Here is a 17799-nt window from a genome sequence, read left to right as displayed (position 1 = left end):
ACTATCTCATCAGTCATCTTTAAGCGACTAGCAGTGAAAGTTGCAGTCAAAAGGTACTGTTAGGAGGTTGAGAAAACATGAAATTCCTGAGGATTCTAATGTAAAAACAACAAACAGGCACAGACACATTACAGCACAGGATTTTGAGTCTCAAACACTTCTATATTATGTCTTGCAAAAACCAGCTCCAGAATGGGGCGTGAAAACACAGCATGTGACAACATGACCAGCTACACGAAACTCGGCAGAGTGCCTTTCCAGCCACCTTCCAAAAAACACAACACACTTTTCACAAATGTTCACACTAAGTCTAAACCAAATCTTTCTACTTGGAGGAGAAAGATGGAAAAGGACCATAAGGCCAGTGATGCCTTCCACTGCTTCAACTCTCAGCATATATCCCAGCAACATTAGAAACTTGTGTTTGCATGAGAAAAAACAGAATGCAAAAGCAGATAGAACTAATCCTTGCAGGTCAGGCAAGTCTGTGGAAGTCTTTTCACTGACTTCAGGGAGTACACCTACAACTAAATGAAGCGTACTTTTCAAACCTGGAAAATGAAGAGTGACCTCAGCACAGACCATTTTGTACCAAAACTGTATTTTGAAACTTGCCTAGCTATGGAGTACAGTCACAGAAAAATGCAAGTGAGCATGGCTAATGTCTCGGTTGTTTGTCATTTGACTTCTTTCTCTATTATTCCCTACAAATTATTTGTTTCATCCTGTTGAACTGCTTTGTATACAGAAAGATACAAGGCCTTTGTGTTTTGGAACACCACAATCATTCAAGGGACACAGAGTGTAGGAGGCAAAGAAGAAAGAAAAAAAAAACAATAAAAGAGTATCTAATAACACTGCTTGTTTATTACAGCACAATCCTTGAAGGATACAGTGTACTTAACTGAACAGCACAGATTTCTGTAAATGTCATATGCCTGCAAGGAAAAAAAAAAAAACAAAGTCCCAAACCCAAATTACAGCAAAAGACCTAAAAAAAACCCCAAAGAATTACTCATCTCTTCTTGGACTTCTGACTAAGTACCCGTTTGCAAACTTAGAAATGTCTTGAATTACAATGTCTCCCTGTAGGTAGTCCCTTCAAAATTATTCAACTCCGTAACAAAGAGTAAAATTAGCAAGAATCCTGTACTCATTAAATCGAAAGGATAAAAGAACCTCACAGTTGATTTAGACAATGCATTCCGTAAACATCAGAAATTAACAATGCCCCATTGTGCATAAATTACATATGAGAAACAAAACCAAAAATCACATCTGAGAGTTTAAAAGTTTGGCACAAGGAAGCGTCAGCCATTCGGAAACTTTATTAAAAGTGATTTAAAGCAAGAGCCATTGCAATGCCCAGCAGCCTGAAAAAAATATCACCTGGGGGACATTAAACCACCTTTAGAGCCATAAGGATGGTCAAAGCTTTTTATGACCTTTTTTTTTTTTTTACCTTCCTGTTAATGGGAAGAAAAGTTTCCATATTTCCTTCTGTATGAACCACCTTAATGCCCGAATGGGGCTGGAGATAAACAACTATATGCGTCCAGGCATTTTTGGCAGCTGTCGGATACTCGAGAGTTATTAGACACTCAAGTGAAGACGCAGCTTCCTGGGAAGCGTTCTACAGCATGAGGAGCCAGTATTTGCAATAGCAGCAGTGCTAAATCCCTCACAACGAGCTTGCTGTCGACTACCCCAACGCCAAAAATGCGGGTGCCGAGAAAGCCGCGACCCGCACGCCCATCGCAACCTGTTAAATTGGCCCATTTCCCTCTGCCTGCGGCGCACACCTGGGAACCCATAGCCGCCGCCCCGCAGGGGCACAGGGCCACGGGCCCCCGCAGCGCCGCGGCTGCCCGCCCGCTGTCCCCTGCCCGCCTCACTCACCGCGATGGGGGATCCGGCAACGCGGGCGCGGTGCTGCAGCGGCGCGGCTCGGCGCCTGCTGCGGTGCGGCTCTCAGCAGCGGGCGGCCCCGCTCCGCGCCGCTGCGCGCCGGCACCCCCTGGCAGCTGCCCGCGGCCGGCAGGGCCCCTCCAGCCCCTTGGGCGCTGACAGCAGCGCTGGCGCGGCCGCGGCGTCCCGCCCCCCGGCCGCCGCGGGGAGGGAGCGGCTGCGGCGGCGGGAGCGGCTGCGCCCCTCCTCTCCCCTCCGCTCCGGTGCGCGGGCGAGCGCCGCGGGAGGGAGCGCGGCCGCGCTGGTCCCGGCAGTGCCGCAGCCGCGGCGACAGCGGGCGGCGCCGCTGCGGCAGGGTCCCGGCGACCCTGGCGCCCGTGCCTGTCCGTGCCCGACTCTCCTCCGGTGCATGCCAGCAAGGACCCGCGGCGTGCGCGTTGTTTCCGCGGGTGTCTTTATTCACCCTGGAAAATGGTGGCCTGGGAGTCACGGGGGCTTATCCAGCCGGGGCAGGTGAACGAAACTGGCACGACGCTCAATTCCCACCGGTCAGGCTTCGGGATTAAGTAAATTAGCTGTAGAAAATTACAAATACGGGGAATACGAGGTCAGATCTGGAGATGTGTGACCCCAAAGCAAAAGCACAGGGTTGGCAATAATAGCCAGAGCACTCAAGAAGACTTGGGGAAACCTTAATGTTTGGGAGGGGGTCTACACCCATTTTGCATACGCGGGAGAGGACTATCATGAGGCCACAGCCTATTCAGGGTGCACACACAGCCGGTACCGTCTCTTTGTCGGGCAGAATGCCTCCACGCAGCCTGACGGAGCTGTTGACATTGCACTTCAGCCGAATTGTCAGCCAAAGCCTTTTATGTGGGATGTGGTCCCTAGTGCCAGTGTGCTGGTACTGCTGACATCATAGGAAAGCACTTACAGGATGCTCTTAGAAGTGCATTATGACTGGGTCTTAATGCAATATATACCTGTTCTGTCACTGCTGAACAGGGGTAAAATCAACTTGAAGCTGCTAGGCACAGTCTCAGTGCACTGTTGTGAGAAGTCAGGTAACTGCATTGGATCAGGTGTCTGAAATATGACATGAAACTTAAAACATGGCTATATATTTGTCTGCTTCAGGCAGAGAGCAGAATGTGGCTGAGGTCCACAGAGCAGTGTAGAAGGGCCTTTAGGTGACTCATGTTGTGAAAGACCAGCACAACCAGAACAAGCACCAGATAAAGATTTGTGAATCCCTTCTGTACTTATGGCAATATAGTTTTATGTATTTTTGTAAATGACTGTAACTGTACTGAAGGTATCTGACAATCACCACTTTATGGTCCACAGTATGTGGAAAAATTTGGAAGAATATAGAAACTTTGCCAGGAATTCTACAAGGAAGAAGACTGGAGAGAGGATCTTATCAATGCTTATAATTAAAGGATGGGTGTCAGGGATGATGGGGCCAGACTTTCTTCAGGGCAAGAGGCAGTGGGCACAAACTTGAACACAAGGAGGAACTTCTTTACTCTGAATATGATAAGAGCACTGGAATAGGCTTCCCAGAAAGGTGTTGGAGTCTCATTCTCTGGAGTCATTCAAAACCTGCCTGGACACCATCCTGTGCAGCCTGCTCTAGGTGAACCTGTTCTAGCAGGGGGGTTGGACTCGATGATCTCCAGGGGTCCCTTTCCAACCCTTATTATTCTGTGATTCTGTGGTTATCTCTGCCAGTAGAATAACCTACGAGACCCTCAGCTTTACGTGGAATGATGCAATATTCAACATTTAACACTACTAAAATAAACTAAAATATTCAGAGACAAGAAAAAGAAAATCATTTGCAGCGAGAGAGTACAGAAATACAGCATGCAGCACTGCCTGTTCATGCAACAGTTTTGTGTGCCCTGCTACACTTGCAGAACTGTTTCCTCCCGTTCAACATATTAGAATCCACAGAAAAGGAGGCAGCACCCACCACAAAAGGGATCACACTCTCATGCATCTACACAGTAAAAAAGATTCTCTGCAGGTCAGATGGAAACTCATAACTACAAAGCATTCACAAACATTTTTTTTCAGATAGCAAATCAGTGAGAAAGTTTTTGAAGCCAATCAAAGGAAAAGAATTTATTTTTCCTTTATTTTCCATTAAAGTAACCAAAAGCATAACTGCACCATATACCTCTCCCAAACTTCCTTTTGTGATTGTTTGCTTAGAAGCAGCTCCTATTTTGTCACTCATATAAATATATATATTTAAAAAAAAAAAATAAAAGATGGACCATTCCTATTCCTGTTTTTTTCTTAATCAAGCAATCAATATTTAGTTGATGACATACATACCTGAATAGCAACAATTAACAAATAATCTAAGTAGACAAGACTGATCATGCCCACTCACTAAAGACCAGGAAATGCCAGAAATAGAAGAATAAACCAATAAACCTTTATTTAGAATAAACCAAACCGGGTTGGAAGAGACCTTCAAGATCATCGTGTCCAACCCATCAACCAATCCAACCCACCTTAACAACTAAACCATGGCACCAAGCACCCCATCAAGTCTCCTCCTGAACACCTCCAATGACGGCGACTCCACCACCTCCCTGGGCAGCCCATTCCAATGGGCAATCACTCTCTCTGTATAGAACTTCTTCCTAATATCCAACCTGAACCTCCCCTGGTGCAGCCTGAGACTGTGTCCTCTTGTTCTGGTACTGGCTGCCTGGGAGAAGAGACCAACATCTGCCTGTCTACAACCTCCCTTCAGGTAGTTGTAGAGAGTGATAAGGTCACCCCTGAGTCTCCTACAGGCTGAGCAATCCCAGCTCCCTCAGTCTCTCCTCATAGGGCTTGTGTTCCAAACCCCTCACCAACTTTGCTGCTCTTCTCTGGACTCATTCCAGCAAGTCAACATCCTTCCTAAACTGAGGGGCCCAGAACTGGACACAGGACTCAAGGTGTGGCCTAACCAGTGCAGTGTACAGGGGCAGAATGACCTCCCTGCTCCTGCTGGCCACACTGTTCTTGATGCAGGCCAGGATGCCATTGGCCCTCTTGGCTGCCTGGGCACACTGCAGGCTCATGTTCAGCCTGCCATCGACCAGTACCCCCCCCAGGTCCCTCTCTGCCTGGCTGCTCTCCAGCCACTCTGACCCCAGCCTGTAGCACTGCATGGGGTTGTTGTGGCCAATGTGCAGAACCCGGCACTTGGATGTGTAAAATCTCATGCCGTTGGATTCTGCCCTTCTGTCCAGCCTGTCGAGGTCCGGACAGATGGGCAGAATATAAACAAACTTACCTACAAAATTGTCAAGAAACTAAAAGGCCAGCAAAGAGCAGGACAAATCAGAACAGTAATTCACCTTGAAATGCTGAGTTTGATATCTGTGAATTGAACTGGTTTACCAGTGGTCCTATTATGAAATAGCATGTGTGTGAAGGCTATCGTCAGACACTCCGTTTCCAGCTGAGAGCTGTGAGCATCAAATACCTGTGTATATATCTTACTGCAGTATCAACTTCTGTGGAGTCATTTTATACTCAGATATAAGGAATCAGCCTTCTGCACATTAGTTTGTAACTGGTCAGTTCCCTTTCAAGACTCTGCTGCCACAGACAACTGTCTGATGCAGGAGCACGTGCCAGGCCACAGTGTGTTCCAAAATAATGATGCTGCATTAAGACAGGTTTCCATGCTTTTCTATGTCAAAGCAAAAATGCTAGTTTTGCCAGTGAAAAAGCTGCAGATCCAAACTATAAAAAACTTGTGTAATTGCTCTATTTAATAAATAATGAAAGAAATAAAATGCAATTAATTACAAAATACTGTGTATCTAGGGCTGCAAGGTAATCCTGAAGACTGGAAAAATATGCTTCAACTGAGAAAGTCCTATGACATACCATGTTGCCTTTATACTATGTTCTTGACTGCTTGATCCACAGAACTGTGACTCTCTTAACACCCATGAAAATTCACAGAATCACAACAGGCTGGAAAGGATCTCTGGAGAGCCTCTGGTCCAGCCTTCGGCTCAAAGCAGGGCTGTATCCAGTTGGGTTTTAAGTATATCTAAGGTTGGAGACCCCATAACCCCTTTGGGCAACATGTTACTATGTTACACCCCCACAGTAGAAGGGTTTTTTTCCCTAAGTTAAATGGAACTGCCACTCTTTCAGCTTGTCATTGCCTCTCATCCTTTCACTGGATAACACTACGAGTCTGGCTTCATCTTTACTGCTTTCTGATAGGCTTTTAGACACTTCAGTAAGATCCTTTCCCTTGCGTCTTCTCAAGACTAAGCAGCCCAAGGTCTCTCAACCTCTCCTCCTACTCCTTTCATCTGTGGTTGCATAAATGCCTCTTCCCTGGCTTGCTGCTTGGAAAAATGACTTAATTTCCTCAAAACCCCATTACTCAGAGATTGTGCTCCTAATTAATTTTTATTCCATCCTGCTGTTGGGGGTTGACCCCAGCCAGCAGGTAAGTACCCGCAAATCTTCCAGCTCACTCCCCCCATCTCCCCCTGCAGTGAGAGAGGGGATAGAACAGGAAAAAAGAAAAAGATGACTAATAAGTGGAGAGGGGGAAAAAAAAGTTGATAATTAATAAAATGCAGTAAGTGAGCATAAGCAAAAAAGTGATAGATGCTAAGGCAATCACTCACCAAGGCTCACAAGCAGACTGATGCCTGGTCAGTCTCTGATAGCTTTGAAACCAACTCCCATCCCACCCTTTTAACCTCTGTCCAGTTATATTACAGGGCATGACATCATACAGCATGGAGTATCCCTTTGGTCACCTGGGGTCAGCTGTCCTGGCTCTGTCTCCTCCCAACTTCTTGCCTATCCCCAGCCTATTTGCTGGGGTGGGAGTGTGGGCAGAGTGGGAGTCACTGACAGTCTTGATCCTGTGCAAGCCTTGCTCAGCAACAACCAAAACATCAGCATGTTTTCAACACTGGTTTTAGCCACAAACCCAAAACACAGCACAGTATCACTGCCATGACGAAAGTTAACTGAATCCCTGGCCAGATCCAGCACACCTGCAAGAAAAAATTAAAGCAAAACAACCCTGGAACAAATTACTTTGACATTTCCCAGTCATGGTTACAGCAACCTGTCTCAGCTATACTACTTAAGACTGATTCGTTATCTGTATCCCCAACTCATTTTTTGCTGTCTAGAGGAAAAGAAAGTAGCACATTAAAACATGAAATGAATGGAGAAAAATCAAAAGCTGACAACAGTTAGTATATAATGAAAGAGTTAAATAATTTAAGAACTTAAAAGACAGAAAAGGCAAAACTATATATATATATACGCCATGGGAAGTGAGAATGTTAAGTTAATCAGCAATAATGACACTGCAAATAGCAGCACTGCTTTATTACTAGATGTGAAAAAATAGAATTGTCTGAAGGGAAATGGAATGGCAGGAATATTTCTGTTGCATATTTGGAAAACATAAACAGTGCCTTCACATTATGCAACACTGAAATACTTTCCATTAAATCAATAATTGGGAAGGATAACCAACAGCAGCAACTTACATTAAACATTTATTGCTAAATTATGGCTATTAGAAAACAAATGAAAGATGTGATAGACAGGAATGTTAACCATTACATTTGCTTCCCAACAACTTCTGAAATGCTGAGGAAATTTCACAGACCTAGGAGAATGTTAATGTTATAGCAATATTTAAAGGGTGACTAGAATGACCTACTTAATTACAGGCTTCCCAGGCTGACACTGAGCATGAGCAAAAATCTGGGAGAGGCAGGTTCAACTACTGAAAGAAGTGAAAGGGAGAAGAACCAGAATAATCAAATGGAAGACAGTGGTGCAGGCTGTGCAGCCATGTAATCCCCCTCCTCCACATGCACACTGTAAGTCTGAGTAATCACCACATTTAGTGGTGAACTTGGCCTAACCAGTGCATCTGTTTCTGCAAGAACAACCAGCAATAACATGAGCTGACAGCGCACACTCTGAAAAACTGTTCTGATGCCATTATAGGATAAAATGCATTTGTTTGGTTAGGTCAGTACCTAAATATATACCTGAACTCTTCCAGGTATTTATGTGATCAGATACCTGCTGACACTTGAATGAAATAATGACACAAAATCAACATTATATGCAATACAAAGATGAACTCACAAGCTTCTGAGTCATGGTAAAGGACCATATTTTGGGTTCTATTTAGCCTTTTTCATCAGTGACACAAGAAAGAGACTGCAAATTATCCAAGATGAGGAAAACTAAAGATAATGGTAAAAGGACACATTTCTGTCACTAAACCTCTGGACTCTGACTACTTGGGTACAGCCTAAAACATTTCAAACCACATGAAAGTGTGAATAGGACCAAATTATATCTACTGCTTCTATAAGGCAGGGGGGGAAAAGGCAAAAAAAGTGGTCCAATATATATGTTAACAAATATAAATGACACTCTACCTAGAAAGATTAGTGGAATCTTGGGAAATGGGTGATAATGATATGACATGCAATTTCTGATCCTCGCAAGCTAGTTTTAGTTTACCAAGATAAACTTAAGGCATGGTTTCATTATTGCTGATAGATTAAATCACAAAAATAAAAGTTTGAGCAGAAATTAATACATACATATGATTTTGCAACACCAGTACCAGTGGAACTTGGGACAAAAAGCACAAGGAGAATCAGAACTTTAAGTGACCTTTTGCATACTACAAAACAGATCATCAGTCCTGAAGCCAAGTCATGTGGGGCTTACTAAAGTTAAAGCAAAAGCTGTCCTGGAACATTCAAAGCTGATAGTCAAATGATAAACAAAACCTGAATGAAGTACTTCTGTTTATCCTAACCAAATTTATTCCAAGTAAGTCTGACCCTACTTCAAATAATCTATACCAATTTCAAACTGACAGTACACACCTAGCCTAGATAAACTCTGAAGAAGAACTGTCTACTGAGGCGAATTTACACCACTAATTAAATACCTTTTAAGTGCATCTGCTGGCCATATGGATGTTTTCAACTAATAGAGCAGCTACATGTGATGTCTGTACTAGGATAAGAAAGGAATAATCAGCTTGCAGCTACTTTGATAGTTGCATATACAGAATTAGAGAAAACAAATTAAGGAAAGGGGTAATCTGAGTTCAGATCTCCCTGGATACTGCTTAGCCACACTGTTCAATTTTATTGCAATAGTGAAAGATGATTTCAGGAAAGTAGAATTAAAGCTGGAAGGCAAAAGATCAGAAAATAGTAACTGGTAACAGAAAGTCTTTGGGAAAAGAAAATATGTTTTAATGTTGTGGAAGTGTAGTAAGAAAGATAGCATATTTTATTTAGTATGAGCTTTATATTCTTTTTATGTAAGCAAGCCTGAGATTACTCTCTGATAGGAAAAGAATAGAATAGAATAGAATAGAATAGAATAGAATAGAATAGAATAGAATAGAATAGAATAGAATAGAATAGAATAGGATAGGATAGGATAGAATTAACCAGGTTGGAAAAGACCTTGGAGATCATCAAATCCAACCTATCACCCAACACCATCTAATCAACTAAACCATGGCACTAAGTACCTCATCCAGCCCCCACTTAAACACCCCCAGTGTAACTTTTTTTCTTTTGTTTATTCAATAGTAAAGAAAAAAATTATTAAAAATATAGAGGGGTAATTTCCTAACCTTACAAAAAAACATAGGATGAAAAAACTCTGATGTTTTCAACCACTTTATCTCAAGATGTTCTTCCAAAGTACAATGAGCAACTGCACTTTCTACAACTCCAGGATAAGAACACATTGCTTCTGTTAAAAAAAAAAAAAAGTCTGAAGGCTTTACTGTGTTATATAAATTCTCTGTGTCTTGATCCCATTTCTATTAGAACAAAAAGCGGTGTGCCCAGGTGGCCAAGAAGGCCAATGGCATCCTGGCCTGCATTAGGAATAGCGTGGCCAGCAGGAGCAGGGAGGTCATTGTGCCCCTGTACTCTGCATTGGTTAGGCTGCACCTTGAGTACTGTGTCCAGTTCTGGGCCCCTCAGTTTAAGAAGGACATTGAAACACTTGAACGTGTCCAGAGAAGGGCAACAAGGCTGGTGAGAGGCCTTGAGCACAAGCCCTGTGAGGAGAGGCTGAGGGAACTGGGATTGTTTAGCCTGGAGAAGAGAAGGCTCAGGGGTGACCTCATTGCCCTCTACAACTACCTGAAAGGTGGTTGTAGCCGGGAAGGGGTTAGTCTCTTCTCTCCAGCAACCAGCACCAGAACAAGGGGGCACAGTCTCAAGCTGTGCCAGGGGAAGTTTAGAGTCGAGGTGAGGAGAAAGTTCTTCACAGAGAGAGTTGTTTGTCATTGGAATGTGCTGCCCAGGGAGGTGGTGGAGTCACTGTCCCTGGAGGTGTTCAAGAGGAGATTGGACGTGGCACTTGGTGCCATGGTCTAGACATGAGGTCTGTGGTGACAGGTTGGACTCGATGATCCTTGAGGTCTCTTCCAACCTTAGTTATACTGTGATAGTACTGTGAAAAGTAGGTGTAGCATGATGTAAACATTTTGCATCTTGACAAAACTACTGCTTTTAATCTCAAGCACAGTGTGATAACTCAAACAATTAAATCAATTTTATTTTCAAATCTCTGCATACAAAAATTGGGAGTATGTTATCTAACACAATAATAGGAGTTGGAGAGCTTATTGTGTCCTTCCAGTATATGAAGGGGGCCTACAAGCAAACTGGTGAGGGACTTTTTAGGTAGCGATAGGACTAGGGGGAATGGATCCACGCTGGAGGAGTGTAGATTTAGATTACACATTAGAATGAATTTCTTCTAGAAAGAAGGGTGGTGAGACACTGGAACAGGTTGCCCAAAGAGGTGGTGGAAAGCTTTATCCCTGGGTATTATTAAGGCTGCGCTGGATGTGGCTCTGGACAACCTGATCTAGTAGAAAGTGTCCCTGCCCATGGCAGAGGGGTTGGAACTTGATGATCCTCGAGGTCCCTTCCCACCCTGACAATTCTGTGTGATCATGCACTGTCATGTACAGCTAGCTGGACTGGGGCACAGAAACACAACCAAGGCAGGGAGTACTGGGAGGCACTGACTGCTAAACTGGGTGTCTTGATAGAGGCTATGGCAAACCAAGACACCACACTAAGACTGAGGAGCAAATCTGTCCCTGCCAAAGCAGACACACAGGTGCCTTGTATAAATCATGGCTTTTCCAAGCAGTGGATGAAACCTCAGGAATACAAATGAGCTTGCATGCTAACAACTTCAATATGACTATCCAAATGGTAGCCCTTGGTGAATCAGAACTATAATCTCACTGAAAATACTCAAATGTCTCAATATTAAACAGGAGAGAGCTAATAATAGCCTGAAAATAATTAATAACAGAATCATATATATACTGCTACACCTAGACTGTGTGTTTTGCTGTCAGGTGTTTAGTTCTGGACCAAGTTTTGTGACCTATCTTTAAAGCTTCCTCTCATGACATATTGGGATATACAGCATCCATTATGCAAATACACTTCTTTTTCAATGGCCATAGAGTAGCCTGTGACAAATGCATTTTATTTTTAGCTCACACTAATGAAAAAATAAAAAAGGAAGCTCACCAAAAAGAAAACACAAATCAATGATAAATGTAATAATTTATTTAGCAGCTGGAAATCTCTTGAAAATGGACAGGCACTTTGAATAAGTGCCTGAGTGAATAAATAAGAAAAGTGCAGGGTAGTCAGAATGTCCTCTTTTTTTGTCTATCAAATTTCCTTTCATTTATAAGAGCAATGAGTGTACTCTTTTGGAACTCAAACGAAGCACTGCTGCTGTCCAAGTCACCAAGCTGTCAGCCCGTGGCTTGGCGAGCAGCACTCTGTGCTGGGTTAGGAACTGGCTGGAGAGCTGAGCCCAGAGAGCAGTGATCTCAGAATCTTAGAATAAACCAGGTTGGAAGAGACCTTCAAGATCATCACGTCCAACCTAGCATCCAACACCACCCAACCAACTAACCCATGCAACCAAGCACCCTGGCAAGTCTCCTCCTGAACACCTCCAGCGATGGCGACTCCATTACCTCCCCGGGCAGCCCATTCCAATGGGCAATCACCCTTTCTGTATAGAACTTCCTCTTGACCTCCAGCCTGAACCTCCCCTGGCGCAGCCTGAGACTGTGTTCTCTTGTTCTGGTGCTGGCTGCCTGGGAGAAGAGACCAACATCTGCCTGTCTACACCCCCCCTTCAGGTAGTTGTAGAGAGCAATAAGGTCAGCCCTGAGTCTCCTCTTCTCCAGGCTAAGCAGCCCCAGCTCCCTCAGCCTCTCCTCCTTGTGTTCCAAGCCCCTCACCAACTTTGTTGCCCTTCTCTGGACACGTTCCAGCAAGTCAATATCCTTCCTAAACTGAGGGGCCCAGAACTGGACACAGTACTCGAGGTGTGGCCTAACCAGTGCAGTGTACAGGGGCAGAATGACCTCCCTGCTCCTGCTGGCCTCACTGTTCTTGATGCAGGCCAGGATGCCACTGGCCCTCCTGGCTGCCTGGGCACACTGGTGCCACATCCAGCTGGCAACCAGTCACTAGTGGTGTCCCCCAGGGATCAGTGCTGGGCCCCATCCTGTTCAATATCTTTATCGATGATCTGGATGAGGTTATTGAGTCCATCATCAGTAAATTTGCAGATGACGCCAAGAGGGCCAATGGCATCCTGGCCTGTATCAGGAACAGTGTGGCCAGCGGGAGCAGGGAGGTCATTCTGCCCCTGTACTCAGCACTGCTTAGGCCACACCTCGAGTACTGTGTCCAGTTCCAGGCCTCTCAGTTTAGGAAAGATGTTGACTTGCTGGAACATGTCCAGAGAAGGGCAACGAGGCTGGTGAGAGGCCTCAAGCACAAGCCCTATGAAGAGAGGCTGAGGGAGCTGGGGTTGCTTAGCCTGGAGAAGAGGAGGCTCAGGGGTGACCTTATTGTTGTCTACAACTACCTGAAGGGACGTTGTAGCCAGATGGGGGCTGGTCACTTCTCCCAGGCAACCAGCACCAGAACAAGAGGACACAGTCTGAAGCTGCACCAGGGGAGGTTTAGACTGGATGTTAGGAAGAAATTCTTCATAGAGAGAGTGATTGCCCATTGGCTGCCCGGGGAGGTGGTGGAGTCACCATCATTGGGGGTGTTTAGGAGGAAACTTGATGGGGTGCTTGGTGCCATGGTTTATTTGATTAGATAGTGTTGGGTAATAGGTTGGATTCAATGATCTCAAAGGTCTCTTCCAACCTGGTTAATTCTCTTCTCTTCTCTTCTCTTCTCTTCTCTTCTCTTCTCTTCTCTTCTCTTCTCTTCTCTTCTCTTCTCTTCTCTTCTCTTCTCTTCTCTTCTCTTCTCTTCTCTTCTCTTCTCTTCTCTTCTCTTCTCTTCTCTTCTCTTCTCTTCTCTTCTCTTCTCTTCTCTTCTCTTCTCTTCTCTTCTCTTCTCTTCTCTTCTCTTCTCTTCTCTTCTCTTCTCTTCTCTTCTCTTGTTTGTTGTTGTTGTTGGTTGGTTGGTTGTTTTACTGGAGACCTTCAGCTTATGCTGAGATACAGCATACATCTGGGTTTTTGTGTGCCTGTGAAGATTTTATTCTGCTGGAAACTAAGGGCAAGGAGCTGAGCACTAGTAGAGCAGTCTTAAATGCTAGAAGGGAACCACATCAGGTTTCACTTGAAGTCTTTCTCCTACCCTTCTTTCACAGTTTTGTCTATTAAACAGTAAGCATTAATGGGTAAGTAAGAGTTTTGTTCTGTCACATCTTAGAATGCTTTCTGCAAACAATTAGCAATAAAATCCCAAATTGGCTTCATGGAGCCCTTTGGGGGAAATTTCCACTGTTTTCTTGCTACTACTCTTGAGTAATAATTTATGGGTAGAAACTTGGTGTCAGTTGTGACAGGAGAAAAGTCTGAATTGCTCTCCTGCAAGTTGGACTTCATGAGGAATCCTTTGTCCTAGTTCCTCCCGTTCTTTCATCCCAGCTGTGACATCTCTCAGAATGTCTTAGCTTATCCTCATGTTGCTTACATCAAAAAGTGGAATCAGATAAAAACATTTTCAACCATTTCTTAATTTCTTTGTAAGTTTGGATAAGACTGTAAAACACCATTGAGAAGCATGTAAGGAGCTATTAGAGGAAGCCTGGTATTTGGTGGATAAGGAATTAATTTGATGATCACATTCAGAGAACAGTGCTCAATGGCTTGATGTCTGGATGGAGACTTGTGACAACTGGTGTCCCTCAGGGGTCCCTACTATTGTTTAAGATGATCATCAGTGACTTAGCAGGGTCGAGTGCACCCTCAGCAAGTTTGCAGATGACACCAAGCTGAGTGGTGCAGCTGACATACCTGAGGACTGAGATGCTATCCAGAGGGACCTAGACAAGATTGAGAAGGGGACCTGTGCAAACCTCATGAGATTCAACAAGGCCAGATGCAAGGTCCTGCACGTGGGTTGAGCCAAATCTCGGTATCAATATAGGCAGGGTGATGAAAGGATTGAGAAAAGCCCTGCAGAGAAAAACTTGGGGTTATTGGTGAACAAAAAGCTGGACAGGAGCTGGCAATATGCACTTGCAGCCCATTGCAATCCTGAACTGCATCAAAAGAAGCATGGCCAGCAGGTCAAGCAGCCTCTCTGCTCCACTCTGGTAAGACCCCCACCTGGAGTACTGCATTGAGCCCTGGAATCCTCAGTACATGAAATAATGTGAATCTGTTGAAGCAGGCCACAAAAATGATCAGAGGAATGGAAGAATATATCTCCTATGAGAACAAGCTGGGAGAGGTGGTGTTGTTTAGTCTGGAGAAGAGATGGAGGCTGTAGCCAGGTGGGGGTTGGCCTCTTCTCGCAGGCAACCAGCACCAGAACAAGAGGAGGCTGCACCAGGGGAAGTTTAGGCTTGAGGTGAGGAGAAAGTTCTTCACAGAGGCAGTTGTTAGCCATTGGAATGTGCTTCCTAGGGAGGTGGTGGAGTCATCGTCCCTGGAGGTGTTCAAAAAGGGATTGGACATGGCACTTGAAGCCATGGTTTAGTAGTCATGAGGTCTTGGGTGACAGGTTGGACTTGATGATGTTTAAGGTCTTTTCCCACCTTATTGATTCTATGATTCTATGGCCCCTTGCAGCCTTTCAATACTTAGAGGAGCATTCTAAGAGGTATGGGAACAGACAGTTTATTAGATCCTGTAGTGATAGGACAAGGGGAAATGATTTTAAACTAGAAGAGGGTAGATTCAGACTAGATATAATGAAGACATTTTGTACAATTGACGGTTGTGAAACACTGGAACAGGTTGCCCAGAGAGATCGTAAATGCTCCATTCCTGAAAACATTAAAGGTTGGATAGGGCTCTAAGCAACATGATCTAGTGGAAGATGTCCCTAATTACTGCAGGAGGTCTGGACTAGATCCATTTGAAGGTCCCTTCCAACTCAAACTGTTGTACGATTCTATTGGACCTAATATGTTCATCACCACACATACCATGCAGAAACAGGCAGGAACCTCAGATCTCAAGAAAGATAGGGAAAATGTCAAAGAATATAAGACAAAAGACTAAATTTTACAAATATTGATAGTCTTAGGCTACAAAGTAAACAGCCTTAGCAAGGCCCAGAGGCTCTGCAACACTCTAGTTAAGAGAGGAAGTGCCTTAGGACTTTGTGTTTTCAACAATGAGTTCAAACAATGCCTTGGCCAGAATCTTGTTTGCTTCATCTGGCATTAGTTTGTGCTAACTGCACCTTATCAAAAGCCATCTCTGTACTAATGGAAAACAAGATAAACAGTTACACATAATCAGTATAGTGTTGTGCAATTAAGCACCACACAGCTGCTTGCTCACTCCCCACCCCGCAGTGTGATGCGGGAGAGAATCGGGACGGGGTGGGGGGGGGGGGGAATTAAAACTCATGACTTGAGATAATGACAGCTTAGTAGGCCAGAAAAGGATGGTGAAATAAGAATAAAATAATAACAACAGTAGAATACACAAAACAAGTGGTGCACAAGACAATTGCTCACCATTCACTGGCTGACGCCCAGCCAAATCCCCAAGTTGCAGACGGCGTCTCCTCACCAACCCCTTCCAGTTTACATATGGAACATCCCTTTGGCTAGTTTGGGTCAGCTGTCCTGGCCTTGCTCCCTTCTAGCTTCCTGTGCACCTGCTCACTAGCAGAGCATAAGAAAGTGAAAAATCATTAGCTTGGGATAAGCACTGCTTAGCAGCTACTCTCACATCAGTGTGTTATCAACTCTCTTCTCATACTAAACCCAAAACACAGCAATGTACCAGAAAACTAACTCTGTCCCTGCCATAACCAGGACATGCTGGTGCTTTGTCTGAGAGTATTTCACAATGACTCAATGCACTCATTTAAAGTAACTATTAAAACAAAACAAAAATAGGTATGCCAGGAATGTTGCCCAGCATCTTTCTACTGAGTTCCTAGGAAAAATACTGGATCCATGCTAGTGCCACATTAGTTTTTCATTCCAGATGTCTGCCATTAAAAGTATTTCACAAACTCCCTACCAGCACAGTCCTGTCTGTGAGGGACTTAGTGGTTTCAGTAAGGTCATGATCCCCTCCACATAATGTTAGGAAAATGTAATATGCATGTTCACAGAATCATTCTATCTGCCTTGTTACTACATTTAACTGTTTGTAATAGCAGCAATGTTTAACTGAGGAAGTCTTTGAGAAAATTACAGCTTTCCCAAGCACTCAAACCTACCTACCAGCTCATTGGATCATGTAAACTTAAACACTGCCCTATGCTCAGACACAACTACTGGACAGACATGCCACCCACCTGCAGGAGGTAATTACCAGCCTTGGCAGATAAGGTCTCCTCTAAATCTCGACAGTATTGTGTTTGGTGGCTCTCTGCCAGGACTCCCTAGCTTTCTAAAAGGAGTCCTTCTGCACTCATCATATGCTGGACTGTTAGTATGATCACCTAAATGGGACTGAAACAGTCCCAAGCCCATTTTCTTTCTCATCAAGAGATAGTTAGCAAATCCAATGGAGGGGAAGGCAGAGTAGCCCTAACTGACATAAAGACATGAAAGGAGAGGCTATTAGAAGACACTGAATGTACCCAGTGCCTTCAAAAATAAATCAATATTGGAACAAGTTTTAGAGACTGAGATCCAGAGGAGGGCTTTACATGAACACAAGCAGCAGCTCCTGTTTGCCTTGGAGTTTTTTTTCCAAAGCAAGACATTAATTTTAGTATAAGTGTTATTTAAGTGGAGCTTTTTCATGGTGGCAATAAGACTTTATTCTTGTCGAATGAAGATAACAATCTGCCTTCAGTTTTGATGCTTTGTTATCACCTTTGTTCTGGGCTAAAGCAATATAATACAGCCTGCTATAAATGATTAGTAAGTCCTTTTTAGACATCCACCCTGCTAGAGCAGATCATGAACCTGCCTTTGCTTTCTGTGTAGTCTTCCCCTAGAACCCTGCTAAGTCTAAAATCATGGTATTTATGGTCATTTATATATGATGGTCTGGTAAGAAGATACACCTGCACTAGCTTAGTCCAAATAGCTTAAGATGGAAATGGTGATTTAGAAATCTATTCCAAAAACCTAAGGGAACTGTTGCTTTCTTTGACTGAAGGATTACTTTGAACATCATGTAAGACAATTCCTAAAAAGCTCTTGTGCACTCCACACAAAAGGAAACTTCTTGGGACTTGTCATCAATAACTCACATAGCAAATATAGGTTTTAAATAATTAAAATGTGTTTGTTTTTTTTCCACTGGAGAGAAAACAGCAGCATTGAGAACAGTTGCACTGTTTAATGCACTTCAGAAATGCATTCAAATAA

General features: G+C 43.9%; 1 protein-coding gene across 2 annotated transcripts in view; it reads right to left on the bottom strand.

The window, feature by feature from the left end:
- TMEM117 (transmembrane protein 117) overlaps positions 1 to 17799 on the bottom strand; it is a 304918-nt gene that overhangs the window by 281282 nt on the left and 5837 nt on the right. The window contains exon 1 of one of the 2 annotated variants that reach the window (XM_068170303.1): positions 1900 to 2109. The exons of the other annotated variant lie outside the window; for it this stretch is intronic. The gene's annotated coding sequence lies outside the window, so the exon portion shown is untranslated. Of the gene's footprint in view, positions 1 to 1899; positions 2110 to 17799 lie in introns of those variants that run through there. 2 annotated transcript variants of the gene reach the window in all.

The sequence above is a fragment of the Melanerpes formicivorus genome, unplaced genomic scaffold (genome assembly GCF_026170545.1).
Source record: "Melanerpes formicivorus ecotype bairdi unplaced genomic scaffold, bMelFor1.0.p_v2 SCAF_3, whole genome shotgun sequence".
Classification (NCBI taxonomy): Eukaryota; Metazoa; Chordata; class Aves; order Piciformes; family Picidae; genus Melanerpes; species Melanerpes formicivorus.
This window is presented reverse-complemented; position numbering and strand designations above follow the sequence as displayed.